The sequence below is a fragment of the Mesoplodon densirostris genome, chromosome 4, assembly GCF_025265405.1.
Source record: "Mesoplodon densirostris isolate mMesDen1 chromosome 4, mMesDen1 primary haplotype, whole genome shotgun sequence".
NCBI lineage: Eukaryota > Metazoa > Chordata > Mammalia > Artiodactyla > Ziphiidae > Mesoplodon > Mesoplodon densirostris.
Window position 1 is genome coordinate 168,362,223 of NC_082664.1, and position 22,242 is coordinate 168,384,464.

Here is a 22,242-nt window from a genome sequence, read left to right on the forward strand (position 1 = left end):
CCAGCGGCCATTGCCCACGGGCCCAGCCACTCCGTGCCATGTGGGATCTTCCCGGACAGGGGCATGAACCCGTGTCCCCTGCATTGGCAGGCGGACTCTCAACGACTGTGCCACCAGGGAAGCCCAGTTATCTATTTTATACATAGTATCCACAGTGTAGATATGTCAATCCCAATCTTCCAATTAAGAAGCACAAAGATAAACCAAATCTTCGGTTATACTAAGTCAAAAATCCAAATAAAAAATTTCCAATCTTTCTAATAATGTCCATTTTTCCTCAAATTCATTTTTAAGCAAACAGAAAAAATGAACAGATAAATTTATTTAAAATATACAACAAAAAATACACTAATATCAAAGAGCTGTAGTAGAAAATATATAATGATATCAAGAGTAAGATCCAGTAGATAAAAAACAAATGTTCCTTTTCTCTTCTTGAAACCATATAACAATATAAAGAATAGGTCTACTGGATAATAACAAATATTTTTAGCAGATAATGTACTTGATAAGAATTGAAATGTGAATGCTGGGTAAAAGTTATACTTTTAAAAATGAAATAACTATAATAGCTCCGTAAGATTCCTAGAAAAGCATCTCCTAAACTTGTTCTCTATGAAACACTACTCCATAAAAAGAGAAGGCAGGGTTCCTTGCTCAATAAATTTAAGAAATACAGTATAATAATTAGAATATTAAAGACTACAAGAAGGAATGGGGGGGTGCTAATATCATTACTGCATTTATTAGTTCTGCAGAATTCCAATTTTTGTTAAATTGTATTCTAAAATATCTAACCTAAGGAAAAAATTCAACTATAAAACATAAATTAATTGATGCACATTTAAAATATATATATATATATATATATATATTTTTTTTTTTTTTTTTTTCCTTTTTGCGGTATGTGGGCCTCTCACTGTTGTGGCCTCTCCCGTTGCGGAGCACAGGCTCCGGATGCGCAGGCCCAGAGGCCATGGCTCACGGGCCCAGCCGCTCCGCGGCATATGGGATCCTCCCAGACCGGGGCACGAACCCGTATCCCCTGCATCAGCAGGCGGACTCTCAACCACTGCGCCACCAGGGAGGCCCTAAAATATATTTTTAAATTGTCAAGTATTTTATGATGACTTTTAAAATATGTTTATCAATATCATTCATACCTCTTAATTTTTGAGACTCATAAACTCCACTTGTTTGAATTTTATCCTTGTATCCTTTAGCTAGTACTAGATCTTCAAGTATAAAATTCTCATCTGAGAGTTCATCTGCATCTTGATCTACCAAGATGAAGAAAACTTTCAGTAAACTAAATACAGAAACACTACTGAAAACCACATACTGTGGCCGAATTCCAAGATTATAATGTCTAGAGGTTAGGAAGATATTCTTACATCAAGTGAGAAGAGAAAAAATGATTACTCAATAAATGTCAGAAGTTCATTTAATAGATTTCAATATCTACTCTTGATAAAACTCTGTGAAAAATTAGAATTATAGATTTACTCCTAGACATTACTCTCTTAATATAGAATATATTCCTGTCTCAATCCAACAGATAACACCTTGATTTATGGTGAAGCCCCAAAAAATATTCTTATTAAAATTATAAACAAAACCAGAATGTGAATTATTATCATTTTAACAATTACCTAGTTCTGGTAAAGTTGGTATGATAAATATATGGAGCAGAAATTATGATGAAACTATAGAAGAAAATGTAGGGAAGAAGCTCCTTGACACTGGTGTTGGCAATGATTTTTTTTTTAAATATATAACACCAAAAGCACAAACAACAAAAGAAAAACTCAACAAATGGGACTACATCAGAGTTAAAACCTTATGCACAGTAAAAGAAACAATTAATATAGTGAAAAGGCAATCTTTGGAATGGGAGAAAATTTTGGAAACCATGTATCAGATAAAGGGTTAATATCTAAAATATATAAAGAATTCATACAGCCTAATAACAAAAAAACAAACAATCCAATTGAAAAATCGGCAGAGAACTAACAAGTTATTTTTCTAAAAAAGACAACTGGACTTCCCTGGTGATGCAGTGGTTAAGAATCCGTGTGCCAATGTAGGGGACACAGGTTCGATCCCTGGTCCAGGAAGATCCCACATGCTCCAGAGCAACTAAGCCCATGCGCCACAACTACTGAGCCTGCACTCTAGAGTCCATGAGCCACAACTACTGAGCCCACACACTGCAACTACTTAAGCCCATGCACCTAGAGCCCATGCTCTACAACAGAAGCCACTGCAATGAGAAGGCCATGTACTGCAACGAAGAGTAGCCCCCACTCGCTGAAACTAGAGAAAGCCTGTGTGCAGCAATGAAGACCCAACGCAACCAAAAATAAAATAAATTAAAATTAATTAATTAATTTAAATAAATAAATAAATAAGACAACCAAATGGCCAACAAATATGTGAAAAGATGATCAACAATATTAATTATCAGAGAAATGCAAATCAAGCTACAATGAGATATCATCTCACACATGTTGGGATGGCTATCATCAAGAGATACAAGTGCTCGGGCTTCCCTGGTGGCACAGTGGTTGAGAGTCCACCTGCCGATGCAGGGGACACGGGTTCGTGCCCCGGTCCGGGAGGATCCCACATGCCGTGGAGCGGCTGGGCCCGTGAGCCATGGCCACTGAGCCTGCGCATCCGGAGCCTGTGCCCCACAGCGGGAGAGGCCACAACAGTGAGAGGCCCGCGTTCCGCAAAAAAAAAAAAAAAAAAAAAAAAAAAGAGATACAAGTGCTGGCAAAACTATAATGAAAAGGGAATCTCTGTACACTGTTAGTGGGAATGTAAATTGGTCTACCCACCATGGAAAACAATACGGAGGTTCCTCAAAAAATTAAAAATAGATCTACCATCTGATCTATCAATTCTGCTTCTAAGTACATACCCAAAGGAAATAAATACAGGATTTTGAGAAGATATATGCACTTATATTTTTATTGCAGCATTATTCACAACTGGAAGATATGGACACATCCTAAGAGTCCATCAGTGGATGTGGATAAAGAAGATGTGGTGTATATATATACAATGGAGTATTATTCAGCCATGTGAAAGGAGGACACCCTGTCATTTGAGACAACATGGATGAATCATGAGTACATTATGCTAAGAGAAATAAGTCATACAGAGAAAGGAAAATACAGTATGACATCATTTACATGTGGAATCTAAAAAAGCAAAACTTGTAAAAACAGAGAAAGAAATTGTGGTTAACCACAAGACACGGGGTGGGGTGATAGAAACAATGTTGTTTAAGAGTACAAACGTGAGTAATAAATAGAGACCTAATGCATAGTATAATGAATACAGACAATATCGTACTAAAATCATCAAACTTGCTAATAGGCTAGAACTTAATTATTCCAACCAATAAAATGAAAGAATAATTATGTAATGTAGTACAGGTGCTAATTATCACTACAATGGCAATCATATAACAATATATAAATGTATCAAATTAACATGTTTTATACCTTAAATTTACACGTTTTATGTCAAATGTACAATAAATTAAAAATGAAAAAATGTGTACATGAAAGGCCGCTAAATCATAAATAATAGAGTTTAAATCATACAGGATGTTGAAATGTTAAAATAATAGTAGTGAGAGGACTTCTATTTCTTGTATGACATGTAAGAGCTTGGAAGTCACTACTACTTCCACTCTCACAATAAGAAAAAGCCTAGCAAACTTTTTAAATTAAACATTTTTTTTCTTATCAAAGTCAAGGCAAAATGCTGCCCCCCAAATTGGAGACAGAGGTGGATATAAGAAGCATAGTTTATTGGCAGCTGAACTCCAGGAGCAGAAGCCCACTACTGGAGTCAGGACTAGTAGGAACACTTAAACTGTGATTGATGAATTGCTGAAAGTGTCTCACCATTTCGTTAATATTCATAGGTTTCAAATATGTTCCAGTTTGGTCCCCAGTTTTCTTAACACTTTAGCTTAAAACATAGTCATAAACCAAACCATGAAAAGGTATATGCACAAGATTATTCATTACAGCATATCTGCAATTGTAAAATACTCAAAACCACTTACATGTAGAAATGTAGGAGGCTGGTTCCATAAACCAAGGTATATACTATAAACTATGGTAATATCAACTATGCTGTACAGTATGGTCCAAACAACTGTACATACAACTGTAAAAGGAATGAAAAAGATCCCATAAACTAACATGGAGGAATGTCTAGTATATAATGTTAAATGAAATAAAAAACTGATAGAATATCTAGTATATTATCTTTCAGGAAAGAACAAAAAGCAAACAAACAAATAAAAGAGATAGTTACCTTTACAAAATGAAACATAAGAAAGATAAACCAGAAAACAAAATAGTTTGTTACCAAAGACACTGAAGACCATGCTCACTGAATTACTACTGTTAGTGCTAAGTCTGTCCCTGGCATTGATATGACAGCCTATAATGCAGTGATTTTTTGAGACTCATTTTTAATGAAAAAAAATGTAAAGCTCTCAAGACTGCTTTGCCAGTGACTTGAGGTGACCAGTTAGACTGGGGTACTTCTCCTCTATTAAGGAGGTTATTTGTTGCTTCCATGACCTGACTACTGTAAATAGTGTTGCAATGAACACTGGCATGCATGTGTCTTTTTGAATTACCGTTTTTCTCTGGGTATATGCCCAGTAGTGAGATTGCTGGGTCATATGGTAGTTCTATTTTTAGTTTTTTGAGAACCCTCCATACTGTTCTCCATAGTGGCTGTATCAATTTACATTTCCACCAACAGTGCAAGAGGGTTCCCTTTTCTCCACACCCTCTCCAGCATTTATTTATTTATTTATTTATTTATTTATTTATTTATTTATTTTGCGGTATGCGGGCCTCTCACTGTTGTGGCCTCTCCCGTTGCAGAGCACAGGCTCCGGACGCGCAGGCCCAGCGGCCATGGCTCACGGGCCCAGCCGCTCCGCGGCATATGGGATCCTCCCAGACCGGGGCACAAACCCGTATCCCCTGCATCGGCAGGCGGACTCTCAACCACTGCGCCACCAGGGAGGCCCTCCAGCATTTATTGTTTGTAGATTTTCTGATGATGCCCATTCTAACCGGTGTGAGGTGATGCCTTGTAGTTTTGATTTGAATTTCTCTAATAATTAGTGATGTTGAGCATCTTTTCAAGTGCCCCTTGGCCATCTGTATGTCTTCTTTGGAGAAATGTCTATCGACAGACAGAAGAATGGATAAAGAAGACATGGTACATATATACAATGGAATATTACTCAGCCATAAAAGGGAACAAAATTGGGTCATTTGTAGAGATGTGGATGGACCTAGAGACTGTCATACAGAGTGAAGTAAGTCAGACAGAGAAAAACAAATATGGTATATTAAGGCATATATGTGAAATCTAGAAAAACGGTACAGATGAACCTGTTTGCAAGGCAGAAATAGAGTCACAGATGCAGAGAACAAATGTATGGATACCAAGGGGGGAAAGGAGGGGTGGGCTGAATTGGGAGATTGGGATTGACATATGTACACTAATATGTATAAAATAGATAACTAATGAGAACCTGCTGTATAGCACAGGGAACTCTACTTCACTCTGCTGTACAGTAGCAACCAATATAACATGGTAAAACAACTATACCCCAGTAAAAAAAAAGGAGGTAATTTGTGAAACTTGGTGAAGGGATGTGTCACAACAGACTCCCTCTTTCAGAGTGCCACTCTGCCCAAGGAAGGGGGGAGGGCAATGAGGTGAACACCTGATTCCCTCTCCTTCCCCAGCTCCTTTCTCAGGTGTGGCCCACTTATGATGAGTTTCCTGACACTGAAAAAAGGTGTTTTAACCACCCGTATAACCATCTGGAAGGTGCCTGATAAGCCACTCTGATGGTCCTTTGGTTCAACAACGAGCAGCAAGAACAGTAGACGATGAGACTGGTAACCAGACTCAGACTTCCAGTGCCATTTGTACCACCTTTGCTGTTTTCCTAGTTCAATTAAACCTCCTCATAAGGTGATGTCAACTGGTTTACAAGACAATCCAGATCTTCACTGACAAATTTCAGGGAAAGGAAGAACCAGCAACAGATAGATATCATGTGGCCAGTGAAGAAAGTGACCTAAAAATGGTAATCAGGAACCCATTTATGGATGACCTGTTTAAGTGGTTTCCCAAGGAAATCTCTGCGTCTAGTTACTCAACAACGGGAACTCACAGAGAACACTGATGGACTCTCCACCAAGGAATTCATGGCCAGGTAGTGGTCCATAGGTGATCCCACACACAGACACTCTAGAGTCCAAATGATGATGACATCTATGACTAACACAAGTGCTCTTCCTTCTGCATTTCCCAGTGAATCTTGAGATGAACCCGAGACACAACCCCCCTGCCATTACTTTTACCCAACGTCTCAGTTTTCTATATAAACAAGAATTAAGGTTAGGCTAAGATTCTTATCTCCCCAGTTGTGATATGAGGATATGTGCTAAGGTTTAATGGAGAGGTAGGTGAGAATTGCATATCTGGGCCTTTTGGACACTGATGCACATATGACTAAGATCTCTATAACCACGGACACTACGATGAGGAGAAAACAGATAATGCTCACTGGTTTTTGGTCTGAGCTCACCAAATGGGATCTTTATCCAAATCCAACTATAGGCATGTCCTTACACGCCACTAAAAATCTCCATTGTTATGGCTTCCATTACTGAATGTATTATTGGTTTAGGTGTATTTTCTATGTGCATCTCACCCCTAAGCCCTGATGGGAACTATTGCATTTTAGGGCCATTTTAGGGCGGCATGTGGAAAACCAGTGCCTAGCACCTTTACCATCCAAAAACAACTCATTGCCCTTATTGCTGAACTTAATGAAACAAAAGTTCTCCATGAGGTTATTTCTCCATTCATAAGCCCTTTCAGTCTGTGTGTAAGGCCTTGGGTGCCTAGAGACTCAATTGATTACCGCTGGCTCAATGCCCTAGTACAGCTCCAGACACTGGCATCACACGGTCCTGTGACCTTCACAGAAGTTTACTGCTCAAGGTGAGTCAAGTAAGTATGCAGCAATTGATATCACAAGTGCCCTTTTTAACATTCCTGTTCACACAAATGGCCAGGATCAGTTTACCTTATGTGCAATGGGTTACAACATACCTTTAATGTCCTTCCACAAGCCCATGACCTAGAAAAAGCCCTGCTCCAAGATCGAGTACTAAAACTTCCACTACATTGATGACATCCTCCACTGAAACCAGATAAGAGTACTACCCAACAAGGACTGGATTCTATGATGACCCACATGTGACAGCACAGCTGGGTCATTAATGTAAACAAGGTACAAAGATCTAATACCCAACTGAAATCCCGGGGGGCAAAGTGGAAAGGGGTACACTGTTACTCCAAGCTCCAAGGAAACTGTTTTCCTTCTCCACCCCCCACAAGATACAAAGGAGGCCAAGCTTTTTTCAAGCACTCCAAAGAGCCAAGCTTATTTCTGTCTCTACCACAACAAACACAAAGGACACTCAGTGTAGGTGTGTGTATGAATATCTGTATGTATATTTGCATATATATGTATACATATGTACATACAGGAGTTCAACTGCAGGTCAAAATTCTGCTTGATTTTGCAGGTCCAACCATAGACAATTACAAGGTCTCTACCTGAAAGTTCTCATGGGGGAATACTTCTCACCCCACACCAAATTTGATGCATACCCAGTGAACTTTAGACACTGGAGGTAGTTGCAGTGGAGGACTAAGGCCCATCCATACCATGCTCTTATGCATTCTGGATTCCTATACAGGTGCCTCCATCAGAGGCCTCCTTGTGAAAGGGGGAGGGGTCAAGCTGATACACTGTACTTTTCAGGTGCCTCTGTGTAGACCACTTTACTGGGGGAACCTAAAGATACTTTCCTCAGTTACTACACAGTATTCAGGACTTTTACACTCCTAGCCATCCTACATCAATTTCCACAAGGTTCCTGAGGTCATAAAAGGGCAAGAGCCTTTTGTTTGGGGCTCCTTCAGATATGAGATAATCTTCCGCCAACCCCTACTCCCATCCGCACTGATACATCTGACCCTTGCCTGGTTTGGTTCCATGGGGAAAATGAAACACTGGTGGAGCTGGGGCCCTTTCCTGTTTAGACTCTTGCTTATACTATTATAGGAAGTACATAAAAGCTTAATTGTTACTTTCAGTTTGCCTTGCTATCTTAATTGACCAAGTCAAAACAGCCAGCTTTCTCTGACAGATTGGCATAGAGAACAAAGTAGTCAATAAAGTAAAATTCCGTTCTGGAAGGAGCACTTTGAGAGGTGCTAGTGAGACTCTTTCAGGACATACTGCTGGATCATTTGCAAGAGTCAAAGGGTCCCACAGGGCACATCACTGGTCAGGCTAATGTGCCTCCAGAAATGCTAGTGGACACCATGGGGCTCTCCAGGAGAGTACCATCGTATTGTCTATGTGTAACTCTATTCTCATTCTTCCAAGCCCTGGTGGAAATTACTGCACTTAAGGCCATGTTAGAGGAGCACAAGAAGATTGTGAACCTACCCGATTACCAGCACCTAGTACCTCTGTTTCCCAAAAATCTGCCTGGGAAAGAAAAAGGAAAAACTTCTCTCTTTACTGAGTTTAATGCAGCAAAAGGCTCCTTGAGACTATATCCCTATTCAATAATTCACTTGACTTGTGTACCTGATCTTGAGTTCACAGATGCTCAACTGATTTTGGCTGTTCAATCAACAGGACAGCCTTGGCATCAGTGGTATCTGACAGTGTGACTGTCGTAGTAACTTGTCCAGAGTGTGGGAACTTGTTATTCGGCAATGGATATCACAAACGCCCTTTTCAGTATCCTTCTGAATGGGAATGATTCCAGTCAGTTCATCTTTATGTGGAATGGGTACAATTCACCATTCATATCCTTCCACAAGTCTATCTGAATTTCCTATCTGTCATCAATGTATCAAAGCCTAGAAAATCTGCAGATTTTCCAGAGGAGGGACTAGCCCTCTACTCTACTGATAATGTCATCCTATTGAGTCCAGAGAAGGGAGCTGGACAACAGCCCAACAAGGGCTGGACACCCTGCTGACACACAGGTGGCAACTTGCTGGGCCACTTTTTTTACAGAAAACATACAAGTACGCAAGTGAAATTCCTGGGCTTGACATGGGTATGGAGTCTCATTGTCTCATTCCATGGGAAAAGACTGGCTTTGATCCTCTCTGCCCCAGCAATTAAAAAGGAGGCCCAGGGACTGATGGAACGCTTCATCTACTTGCATGCTTAATGCCATCCATCTAAAGGGTTACAAGAAAGGTCATTTCCTTTCAGTGGGGCCACAACAAGGAGGATGACCTGCAAGCCCTCCAACAAGCCACCTAGGCTACCCTTCCTTTTGGCCCCTCTGATCCATTTTGCCATTTGAGTTACAGATCTCAGCAACTATCTATTCACCAACTGGAGCTTAAGGCAGAAGGACACTGCCACAGGTCAGAGGCATCTGTTGGGGTTTTTAATTCATCATCTCTAGGAACAGCTCGCTGAAAGGTACACACCCTTTAAGAGACAATTATTAGTCCATTATTGGGCTTCAGGGGATACCGAACACATGACCCACGACTGTGAAACAGTCTCAAGACAACGAATTCCGACCAAAAGTTATCAACAGTTTTGCTTTTGTTCTCTAATTATCTTAGGGCATTCATACTTTACATCAGTGCAAAATTTCTATAAGAACGTGCCCAAATAGGATTCCTGGAGTGGAGATGTCCACGCTTGCTCCGCTGCCCCCACTGCCCCCACAGTTTAAGAGCGTACAGCATCATCTGGGGACGGCTCAGGAGCATGACAAGTGGGGCCCCCCTGTGGTGGCTTATTACTGCCGTTTGTATGCAATGCAAACAGGAATGAAGGTTGATAGTAAAACCCCTGAATGTTGTACATTTTCACCAAAGCTAATGGATCAGTTAGAAGCTCTTATGAAACAGTTGGGTGATAATGAAGCTGTAACTCAAGAAACAGTTGGCTCTGCCCATTTGGAGAATTATGCTTTGAAAATGTTTTTGTATGTAGATAATGAAGATCATGCTGGGCGATTTCACAAAAACATGATCAAGTCCTTCTAACTGAAAGTCTTTTAATAGATGTCAAAATAGCGGTTGGAGAACTCACTGATGAAAACGTGAAACACAGAAAGTATGCAAGGTGGAAGGCAACATATATTCATAATTTTTTAAAGAATGGAGAGACTCCTCAAGCAGGGCCTGGTGGGATTGAAGAAGATAATGATGTTGAAGAAAATGAAAATGCTGGAGCAACCTCTCTGCCCACTCAGCCCCTCAGCCATCATCTTCAACGTATGACCCAAGCAACATGCCATCAAGCAGCTTTACTGGAATACAAATTCCTCCTGGTGCCCGCATTCCTGCTAATACCCCAGAAGAAGTTTCTCACAGCACAGGTGTAACAAGTAACACTATCCAGCCTACTCCACAGACTATTCCGGCCATTGATCCTGCACTTTTCAGTACAGTTTCCCAGGGAGATACCCAACTAACATCAGAGGACTTTGCTAGACCTCAGAAATACTGCAAATAACGCTGGCAGAGCTTTGCAGCATGAAGATGTCAGCAATGCAGTGCAGAATCTACAGAAGACCCTCAAGTTACTGACCACAGGCAGAGAATGAAGCCTTTGTAGAACAGACCCATGCATTTTTGGCTTAAAGAACTAACAGTCCATTACTCTATCTTCAGCCTATCAGAAGCACAGTTTTAAGGAAGACTTCAGTTCCACTGACTATAACAATAAAGTCTGTGTCTGTGTATCAGATTCCTGTTGAAGCTTTCATCAACAGCCTCGACCAATTTTCATTGCCCATTTAGTGGATCCAGTAATCTCTGGGTATACACAGAGCTGATGCGAGCAAGATCCTAAAAATGTCCACCGAACCCTGCTTGTTCAAAAAATGAAAACACACTCCTATAAAATATACTGGAAATCAGCTTTGTATCTTAATCTAAATAAATTAAGGAATTTTAAAATCCATAATTTGGACAAACAGACCATATTACTTTGCTATAAAATTCTAATTTAACTTTTAATAAAGATTGCAAGAATATTCTAGATTAGAGGTCACGTTTTGTTTTCCTCAGGACTTATGAAACAGATATACGTCCTAAATTGTTAGATGAATCTGAAAGAGATTATGTTTAAGTTTCAATTTATATTCATATTAATTATAGCTACATTAAAGGTTAAAATGGGGCTTCCCTGGTGGCGCAGTGGTTGAGAGTCCGCCTGCCGATGCAGGGGATGCGGGTTCGTGCCCCGGTCTGGGAAGATCCCACATGCCGCGGAGCAGCTGGGCCCGTGAGCCATGGTCACTGAGCCTGCGCATTCAGAGCCTGTGCTCCACAATGGGAGAGGCCACAACAGTGAGAGGCCCGCGTAACGCAAAAAAAAAAAAAAAAAAGTTAAAGTGTTCATGGAAAGAAATATAACAAGGTAAACAGGTAGAATCAGTTTTAGATGTAAGAATAATGTTGGTTTCCCAATTGTTTTCCCTTATCCATTGGCGCTTAAGGTGAATTGGTATTTGCTTCATAGGCAGTTTGACTGTATGTATCAGAGAATGAAAACAAGATATTTGCAGTAATGCCTGGAAACTTGGTGCTTTGAGTTAAGGTTCTCCTCTGCTACTATGGAATAGATTCCATAGAGTGTATAGCTATGAATGATGCAGATTTTAAGAACATAGATTCTCAGTTGGTAAGTTAATAAGTTTTGTGAGGAATTATGGACTTACTGTGTCACCTGCATTTGTGCTGTGTAAAATATAAATACAATGATTCTTTTAACTAGTTCAAAAAAAATGACCAAATACATATTCACGAACCAAAGAAAAAGGATCTTCTGATGAGTACAATTTAAAATAATTTAAAGTCATCTATAATTATTATACTTACTAATGAGACTTTCATCTCTAGAAGATTTTTGTTTCTCTGCATGCATTTCTGTTTCTGACTTTGAGTCCTGATGCTTAGACATAAGATTTTCATCTGACACATGATCATGAGCTACATAAAGAGATATATTTAGTGCATTAAACTGAAAAACAGGTCTATTGTGAAATCCCTATATATCAAATTTATACACATGTTGAGCAGTATTTTCTTTCATTTTTATAAACATAAAATATAAGTAAATTACCATAATGCTAGACCTGACATAAAAATTGTGAGGAAAATTTTAATGTGTGTAAGACTCACTGTTTCATAAATATTTGTTGGCATCAAATATATTTTATATTAGTCCCTACTTGTTTTAGATTATTATAGCTTAGGTTAATATATACTCATAGACCAAATAATGAAAATGTATATGTAAAGGTTATTCATTACATGATATTTTTAATTGCAAAATACTCAAAAGCACCTAAATGTACTAGCATGTGAGATTGGTTGAAAAACAAGGTACATACTATAAAGTAGGGTAACACAAATTATGGTGTATGATGTGGTACAAAGAGTTACACATAAAGCTATAAAAAGATACTTATAACCCAACTTCGAGGGACTGCTAGGAGATAGATTAATTGTAGAAAAAATGAAAAGAGAAGGTATCAAGTATGCTATCTTTTAGGAAAGAAAAGAATGGGAAATGAAAAGAAAATATAAGATACTTACCTTTAGAAACGGAAATACAAGAAAGATAAACCAGAAAACAATGTAGTTGGTCACCTAAAGTTGCATGCAGAATAGGACACGAGGACTACTGTTAAATCTAAACATGTCCCGGGCAGTGATGACATCCTTGATACAACAAATGTTTCTCATATTTAATGAGAAAGTAGGTAGAGCCCTCAGGATTGCTTTGCCCAGTGACCCAAAGAAACCAAAGAGATTTGGATAGTTTGATTCCACCACAAAGAAAGTAATCTTGTTAAAATTATTTAAGGACAGAAGCACCTTTCCTGGTGTGTTACTACAGAACCCCCTCTTTCAGAACATCTTCCATGGCCACTTTGACCAAGGAGGATAAAGAAGGAGGTAGGTGGGAGAAATGTCATGTACACCTGAGACCTTCTCCTTCCTTTACTAGCTATTATTTGTTCTTGGACTGGTTTGGTCCAATCGTGGTGAGTTCTCTGACACTGGAAAACTTTTTTGGTCTACTCTTACGGCCACCTATACGGGGCTCTGCAAGCCACCTGATAGTTCCTTGATTTGACAATGAGAAGTAAGAAAAGTAAATGATGAGATTGTTTACCAGACTCAGATTTAAGTTCATTCTTGCCACTCTCACTGGTCACCTGTCTCAATTAAACCTCCTTATAAGGTGATGTCACTTGGTTCATGGCACAATCCATGTGTGAAATGAAAAATTTCCAAGCAAAGAAAAAGCAGCTACTGGCAAGACACTAACTTTTCACTAGTAGTCAGAGTGATGTAAAAATGGTAATTGGGTACTTACTCCTGGATCATTGGGTTAAGGTCTTTCCCAAAGATATCTATGGGTCTTGTTACCCAACAATGGGTCTCAAGGAGGAGACTGATAGACTCTCCATCAGATACTTGTGACTAGATAATGGCCACTGGGGGCACAACAGAGTCCACATACTGACAACTCCTATGACTAATATAAATAATATTCCTTCCAACCCTCCCAGTGAATCTTGACCTGAAATCAGAGTGCATCTCTCTACTTTTACCCAAACCTCTTAACTTTAAAAATAAACAAGACTATGAGTTAGGCCAAGGTCCCTATGTCCTCACTGGGGACATGAGAACATTTGCCAAGGTCACAGTTCAATGGGAAGGTGAGGAAGAATTTCATTCCCTGGTCCTTTTGTACCAAGATGAGGGAAAACAATATATATATATATATATATTTATTTATATTGTGTAAGTGTGCATCCTTAACACCCCATCCTTATCCCCAAGCCATGATCATAAACACTACAACTGAGGGCATTTCAGTGGCTCTGGTAGTCTATTAGGTAGTCTGAACCTAACAGTCTACCAGTACCTAGTCCCTTTGACTACCAAAGCAACTCCCTAGAGGATGAAAAGAGACAGCTTCCTCATTACTGAGCTTAATGAAGCAAAAATTCTTCATAAGACTATTTCTCCACTCAGTAGCCCCATCTGGCCTGTGGATTAGGCCTCAGGTGTATGGAGATTCAATTGATTATTAGAGGCTCAATGCAGTCACGCAGCTCGAGCACTAGTGTTACCTGAAATTATGACAGCCATAGAGGCTGTGGCCCAAGCTGAGGCAAGTACAAAGCAACTGACATTACAAATGCCTCTTTTAAGCATCCCTGTCCACAGGGATGATCAGGATCAGTCTGCCATACGTGTAATGGGTTGCAATGCACTTTTAATGTCCTTCCATAAGGCCATGACCTGGAAAAAGTCCCACTCCCACATGGAGCCCTAGCCTCCCCCTATATTAACAATAACCTCCACTAGGCCTAGGCAAGGGAATTACCCAACAAACACAGAAAGCATGTGGACTTACATGTGACAGTTAAGTCTGGGCCATTAATGCAGAAAAAGTACCAGGACCTGGTACCCAAGTGAAATCTCTGGGAGTAAACTGAGAAGAGGCAGTATGTCTCATTCCATAGGAGACAACTGCCAAGCTTTAGTTCCTCTAAGCCCCCACAAACACAAAGGAGGCCCAAAGATTGGTGGAACTTTTCAGCTACTAGTACTTTGACATTCACCATGTGGTCATCTTGATGGCATTTGTCTATTAGGATACCATTTTTGGTCTCTACCTTTGAGTACGACATGGCAACAGGATGTCCTAGAGGCCCTCCAACAGGTTTCTGACTCTGTCCATCCCCTTGGCCCCTCTGATACACATTTGTGTTTGGGTTACAGATCTCAGCAACCTCTCAGTTTGCTGATTAGAGCCTATGGCAGAAGGACACTGCCAGAGGCCAGAGGCGCCCATTAGGCTTTTGGTATCATAGTCACCTGGAGTCAGATGAAAGGTACAAACCCTTTAAGCGACTACTATTGGCCTGTTACAAGGCCTTGGTATATATTTAGTATAGGACCCATGGCCATGAAATAGTCTTATGACTAGAAATACCAACCAAAAGTTATGAATAGTTTGGCTTTTATTCTCTAGCTATCTTGGGGTATTCACACTTTTAGACTAAGTGTAAAACTGCTATAAAATATATGCTTAAATACTGATTCATGAACCAAAGAAAAATATCTTCTGATCACTTTAATTTAAAATAATTCAGGCAGTGACATCAGCAAAATGGCAGGCTAAGAGATCGCAGTCCCGTAGCCCACGGAAACACTGATTTAACAATTCATGGATGAAATACATTTATGAGAGCTTCAGAGTCCACTCAAGAAGTTCCAGCATGCTGGTGGAACATAACATCCTAGATAGCTGCATTAAAAGGGTAAGAACAGTTTTGCTTTACCTATGTCACCCCTCCACCAAGTCAGCACAGCTCAACACAGAGAGAGATTCCCTCACCCACAATTCTTCCCATGGGAGAAAGAGAGAGGGAAGTGAGTAGAAGGCTCTCAAAGCCTTTCAGGGTGCTGCCTGAGAGGCCCACTTCTATCTCACCTTAATTAGAACACTGAAGCAATCAACATAGCTGGATTGTCTGTGGGCAGCTAGAAAAAAGACCTCAAATAAAAAAACCTAACTTTACACCTCAAGGAACTAGAAAGAGAAAAATAAACTAAACTCAAAGTTATCAGAAGGAAGGAAGTAATAAAGGTTAGAGCAGGAATAAATGAAACAGAAAACAGAAAATTTTTCTAAAATTTTAGCCCATTCATGAATGGGCTAATCCCATTCACGAGGGCTCCATCCTCATGACCTAAGCACCTCCCCACTCCTAATACAATTACATTGGACATTAGGATTTTAACACATGAATTATGGGGGGGACACAAACATTCACCAACAGAAACTTCCAAATTCATTTTATGAGGCCAGCATTATCTAGATACCAAAGCCAAACAAAGACACCACAAGAAAATGACAAGCCAATATCCCTGATGAACTCAGATGCAAAAATTCTCAACAAACTACTAGCAAACAATTCAACGGCACATTAAAAAGATCGTACACCATGACCAAATGGTATTTACTCTACTCAGGCAAGGATGGTCCAACATCAATCAATGTGACACATGCACCACATTACAGAGCAAGGGGTAAATATTACATGATCATCTCAACAGGTGCAGAAAAAAAAATCTGAAAATATTCAATACTTTTTCATGATAAAAACTCCCATAAATTAGGGATAAAAGGAATTTACCTCAACCCAATAAAGGCTATATGTAGAAAATCCTGAAGACTCCACCAAAAAGCTTTTAGAACTAATAAATGAATTCAGTAAAGGTGCAACATACAAAATCAATATAAAAAAATAAAAAATCAATTGCATTTTATACACTAACAACAAACTATGAGAAAGAGAAATTAAGAAAATAATCCCATTTACAATGACATCAAAAAGAAAAAAATAAATTTGATAAAGGAGATGAAGTATTCATACACTGAAACTATAAAATATTAATGACAGAAATTAAAGAAGACAAAAATAATAGAAAGATATTCCACGCTCATGAACTGGAAGAATTAATATTTTTAAAATGTCCACACCAACCAAAGCAAGCTATGGATTAAATGCAATCCTTATTAAATTTCCAATGGCATTTTTCACAGAAATAGAACAAAAAAATCCTAAAATCTGTATGGAATCACAAAAGATCCTTTATAGTCAAAACAATCTTGAGAAAAAAGTACAAAGATGGAGGCATCATACTTCCTGATTTCAAACTACAGCTGACTCTTGAACAACATGGGGGTTGGGGCACTGACCTCCCTTCCCACCTACATATTCGAAAATCCACACAGAATTTTACAGTTGTTCCTCTAAATCCATGGCTCTGCATCCACAGATTCAACCAACCCAGACTATGTAGTACCATAGCATGTATTTATTGAAAAAACTCTGTGTATAAGTAGACTCATGCAGTTCAAATCTGTGTTGTTCAAGGGTCAGTTGTGTATTACAAAGCTATTGTAATCAAAACAGTACGGTATTGCCATAAAAATGGACATATAAATCAATGGAAGAGAACAGAGATTCCAGAAATAAACCTACACATATACGGTCAATTAATTTATGACAAATCAGCCAAGAATACACAGTGAGGAAAGGACAGTCTATTCAATAAATGATGTTGGGAAAACTGGACAGCTACATGCAAAAGAATGAAACTGGACCACTATCTTACACACACAAATCAATGCAAAATCAACTAAAGACTTGAATGTAAGACCAGAAACCATAACACTCCTAGAAGAAAACATAGGCGGTAAGCTCCCTGACATTATCAGTCTTGGTGAAGACTTTTTGGATTTGACACCAAAAGTAAAGGCAACAAAAGCAAAACTAAACAAGTGAGACTGCATCAAACTAAAAACCTTCTGCACAGCAAAGGAAAACATCAACAAAATGAAAGGCAACCTACAGAATGGGTGAAAATATTTGCAAATCGTATATCTGACTAAGGGTTAATATCCAAAATAAAGAAATAACTCATACAACGCAAAAGCAGAAAAAAAATTTGATTAAGAAATGGATAGAGGATTTGAAAGGACATGTTTCATTACAGGTGGCCTACAGGTACATGAAAAGGTTCTCAACATTATTAATTGTCAGGAAAATGCAAATCGAAACCACAATGAAATACCACCCCATACCTGTTAGAATGGCTGTTATCAAAAAGACAAGAAATAAGTGTTGGTGAGAATGTGGAGAAAAGGGAGCCCTTGTGCACTGTTGGTGGGAAGGTAATTTGGTGCAGCCACTGTGGAAAACACTATGGGAGGTTCCTCAAAAAACTAAAAATAGAACTACCTTACAATCCAGCAATTCCACTTCTGGGTATTTTTCTAAAGGAAATGAAAACACTAACTTGAAAAGATATCTAAACCCCTATGTTCACTGCAGCATTATTTATAATAATAATATAATAGCCAAAACATGGAAACAACCTAAGTGTCCATGGACAGATGAATGGATAAAGAAAATGTAGTATACATATATACAAAGGAATATTATTCAGCCATAAAAAAGAAGGAAATCTTGCCATTTTGGACAACATGGATGCATTTTGAGGGTACTATACTAAGTGAAGTAAGTCAGTGAAAGAAAGACAAATACTGTATGATCTCAATTATATGTGGAATTAAAACAAAAACAAAACCAATATCAAAACTCATAGAACCGATTGGTGGTTGCCAAAAGCAGGGGGTAGAGGGTGGGTGAATGGGTGAAGGTGGTCAAAAGGTACAAACTCGCAGTTATAAAATAAATAAGTACTGGAGATTAAATGTACAGCATGGTGACTACAGTTAATACTGCATTGCATATTTGAAAGTTCCTAAGACAGTAGATCTTAAAAATTCTCATCACAAGAAACAAATTTTAACTATACATGGTGATAGATGATAACTAAGCTTATTGTTGTGATATTTTTTGTAATATATATACATATCTCGAGTCAGTATGTTGTACATCTGAAACTAATGTTATATGTCAATTATGTATCAACAGAAAAATTAAATTACAAAGGATAAGAAAAGGAACTAAAACTGAAACTAAATTTAAAGAACTGAATCTACTGAAGGAAATAAGAAAGCACTAATGCAAGTAAATCATCAATATAGTATTTGACATACACCCTCACTCCTGGGCAAAAGAGCAGAGGGGTGAACTGTAAACAAATCACAAAACCTTTTTCCTCTTTTTCAACCGTAAGTTAAGATGTTTATTGGAGAATTTATTTTTTTAATTTGTTTTATTGAAGTACAGTTGATTTACAATGTTGTGTTAATTTCTGCTGTACAGCAAATTGACTCAGTTATATATATATATTTCATATTCTTTTCCATTATGGTTTATTACAGGATATTGAATATAGTTCCCTGTGCTATACAGTAGGACCTTGTTGTTTATCCATCCTATATATAATAGTTTGCATCTGCTAATCCCAAACTCCCAATCCATCCCACCCCCACCCTCCACTCCCTTGGCAACCACAAATCTGTTCTCTATGTTTGCAAATCACAGAAACCTTTTAGTAGGTTTGTTTTTCTAGGGTTCTACATTCTGAAATAATTTTAGAAGCATTATAAGATAGAGCAAATGAGCAAATGTACTGATGTTGATCAGAGTCAGATTCACACTGTGGAAGGAAGGATATACACACCGGAAACAGAGAAAGATAAGAACAAGTCCTGAGGGGAGAGAATGAAATTGAAAGTGTCTTTGAGAAACCATGATTTCTAAATATGTCTGTGAATATGCATATACACATATATGCGCACATGCTTATGAATGTAAGCATACATGAAGATGACTATATGGATATGTATATTCATATATGTATATCATGTGTACATGTATGTGGTCATGCATATGTGTTTACACAGAGGCACTGACAACATGCCAAAATCTTCTGCGTGAGCTGTCAGGCCCAACCTTAGACAATTACAAAGGCTTGATCTGGCAGCTGTCATGGGGGAAATCTTCATACTCCACACTAGACTTTGAGACATAGCCAGTGCACTGCAGACACTGGAAGTAGTGCAGTCATGGACTAAGGCCATATCTGCATTCTTAGTCTGAGTGCCTCAATTCTGAAGCATTCTTATGTGGGGAGGACTCAGCTGAGACCCTGTACATAGACCACCTTTTCATTGGACCTTGTAGACATTTTTATTATCTCTGACTCTGTTTTCAGTACTTTTGCACTCCTCCTAGACCTCCCACTTCTACCTCCTCTCAGATCTATAGAACAGTAAGAACCTTTTGTTTGGAGCTCCTTTGGTTGTGAGATGATCTTCCCCCACCCCAGCCCTGTCAGCACTGATGTATCTGACCCTCATCCAATGATGTTCTGTGGGGGAAAATGGAATATTGGTGTGGCTGGGAACCTTTCCTGTTTAGACTCATACTATTACAGTAAGTGAATAAACGCTTAAATTTACTTTCAAGTTACTTGCTGTCTTACTTGACCAACTCAAAAACTGGCAGCTCTCTCCCTGACAAGTTAGCACAGTGAGCAATGTGGTCAATGAAGCACAATTCCTTTCTGGAAGGAGCACTAGTGAGTCCTCAGGGCTCTCTAAGGGGGCACTACTGAGTCATTTGTTAAGAGTCTGAGGTTCCCACAGGGCACATGACCATTCAGGCCCATGTGTCTCAGGAACTGCTGACAGATTGTGCGACATGCTTTAGCAGAGTGTTATTTTATTGTTTACATGATCCTCCTATTTTAATAGTCCTGTTTTGCTGGCCAAGATGCCCAGTGGGTGGGTCAAATTAAACATCAAACAGAGGGATTCTGACAAAACTGGGGAAGCAATTCCTTGGCTACTTACAGTTTCATCAATAATGGGATCAAAAGTTGTTGGTGACCCTGCATGCTGAGTTGCACTCAATGACTACTGTTAGATCTAATGCTCCTGAAACTTATGTTCAGCCTTTGCCATAGTGGTTACTGTGATTCATGATTTAATGAAAAGGAATGTAGAGTGCTGAGGGTCACTTTACCCAGTGACCTGAAGAGACCTTATAGACGTGGGTCGTTCATCTTCACATTTAAAGGAGTATCTTGTTAAAGAAGTAATCATGTAACCTTGCCGGGTTGCTAATACAGAAACATTTTTTGGAGAGCCTTGACAATGGCCACATTGCACAAGGAGGTGGAATAAAGGAGTATGAAAAAATACAGACATCCAAGACTCTCTCCTTCCTCAGCTGGGTACTGTTTTGGATCTGACAGATGGCTCATCCTTGCCTTTGTAAAACACGTTTTAACTATACTTGAAAAGGTAATAGTGACTCCATGAGCCACCCTGGTGGTGCCTAAGATATACAATGAGGGAATGAGGACAGCAGATGATGAGATTGTCTTTTTTTTTTTTTTTTTTTACCAGATTCAGGTTCCTAGGTTCATTTGTGCCACTATTGCTGGACATCAAGCTCGATAAACATCCTAATAAAGTCAGGGAAATTGGTCTACGACACAATCTGGACCTTAACTGACAAATTTCTGGACAATTAATAGTGAATAATGCCAAGATAGCAATGACTGACCAGAAGAGAGAATGATGTAAAAATGGTAGTCTAGTAACCACCCCGGACCATCTGGGCAAAGGCCTTAAAGAGATCAAAGGGTGTGTTACCCCCAAAACAGGGTCTCAAAGGAGTAGATTGATGGGATATTTACCAAGGACCCAAAGGGCAGGTAGTGGGATAAGGGAGGCCCAACAGGCCACTACTGTGGCCTATGACTAACACAGGTGCTAGGCTTCTGCTTTTCCCAGTGATCCTTGCCATGAATCAAAATACTCTGCCAACTTTTACCAAGACTTTATGGCTTTCAAGATAAACAAGACTATGGGTTAGGCCGGGCCCCATATATCCAGTGGGAATGTGAGGACTTATGATAAAGTTAGAGTTCAATGGAGATGTGCAGAATTACATTCCCAAGCCTGTGGGACATGGGTGCATAAGTGACTGTGATCACCACAACCCCTGACATCAGGATGAGGAGGACACATAATGCTGAGGTGGTACTCCACGGCCACCACCAATGGGAAACTTACCCAGACCCCACAACAGTGTACCCACTCAGGCCACCTCAAAACTCCATTGTTATGGCCCCCACTGTTGAATGCATTATTGGTATACAAGTATTGTTTACATGAACCCCTACTTGCATTCACCCCTAAACCCTGACAGAAATTACCACTTTAGCAAGACAAGTGGAAGACTGTGAAACTACTCAACTACCAGAATCTAGTACTTTGTTCCTCAAAAACAAATGAGTGAAGAAGAAAAGTAAATAACTGTCCTTATTGATGAGCTTAATGAAGCAGAAATTCTCCCTGAGACTGTGTCTTCATTCAGTAGCTCAGTGGACCTGGGCATATGTCCTTGTGTGTGTAGAGACTCCAGTGATAATTGGCAGCTCAGTGATGTAGTCCCCAGGCACTAGTTGTATCTGATATTGTGACTGTCATGGAAGCTACTGTCCATAGTGAGAGAATTTGGTATTCTGTAATAGACAGTGTAAATACCCTATGCAGTGTCTCTGTCCACATGGATGATTAGG

At 39.3% G+C, this 22,242-nt stretch overlaps 1 protein-coding gene and 1 pseudogene across 10 annotated transcripts in view; one reads left to right on the forward strand and one right to left on the reverse strand.

The window, feature by feature from the left end:
* The window catches only part of CCDC7 (coiled-coil domain containing 7), a 112,244-nt gene that overhangs the window by 84,313 nt on the left and 5,689 nt on the right, over nt 1-22,242 (reverse strand). The gene's annotated exons all lie outside the window — the stretch shown is intronic.
* LOC132487695 (vacuolar protein sorting-associated protein VTA1 homolog) lies at nt 9,817-10,739 on the forward strand (annotated as a pseudogene).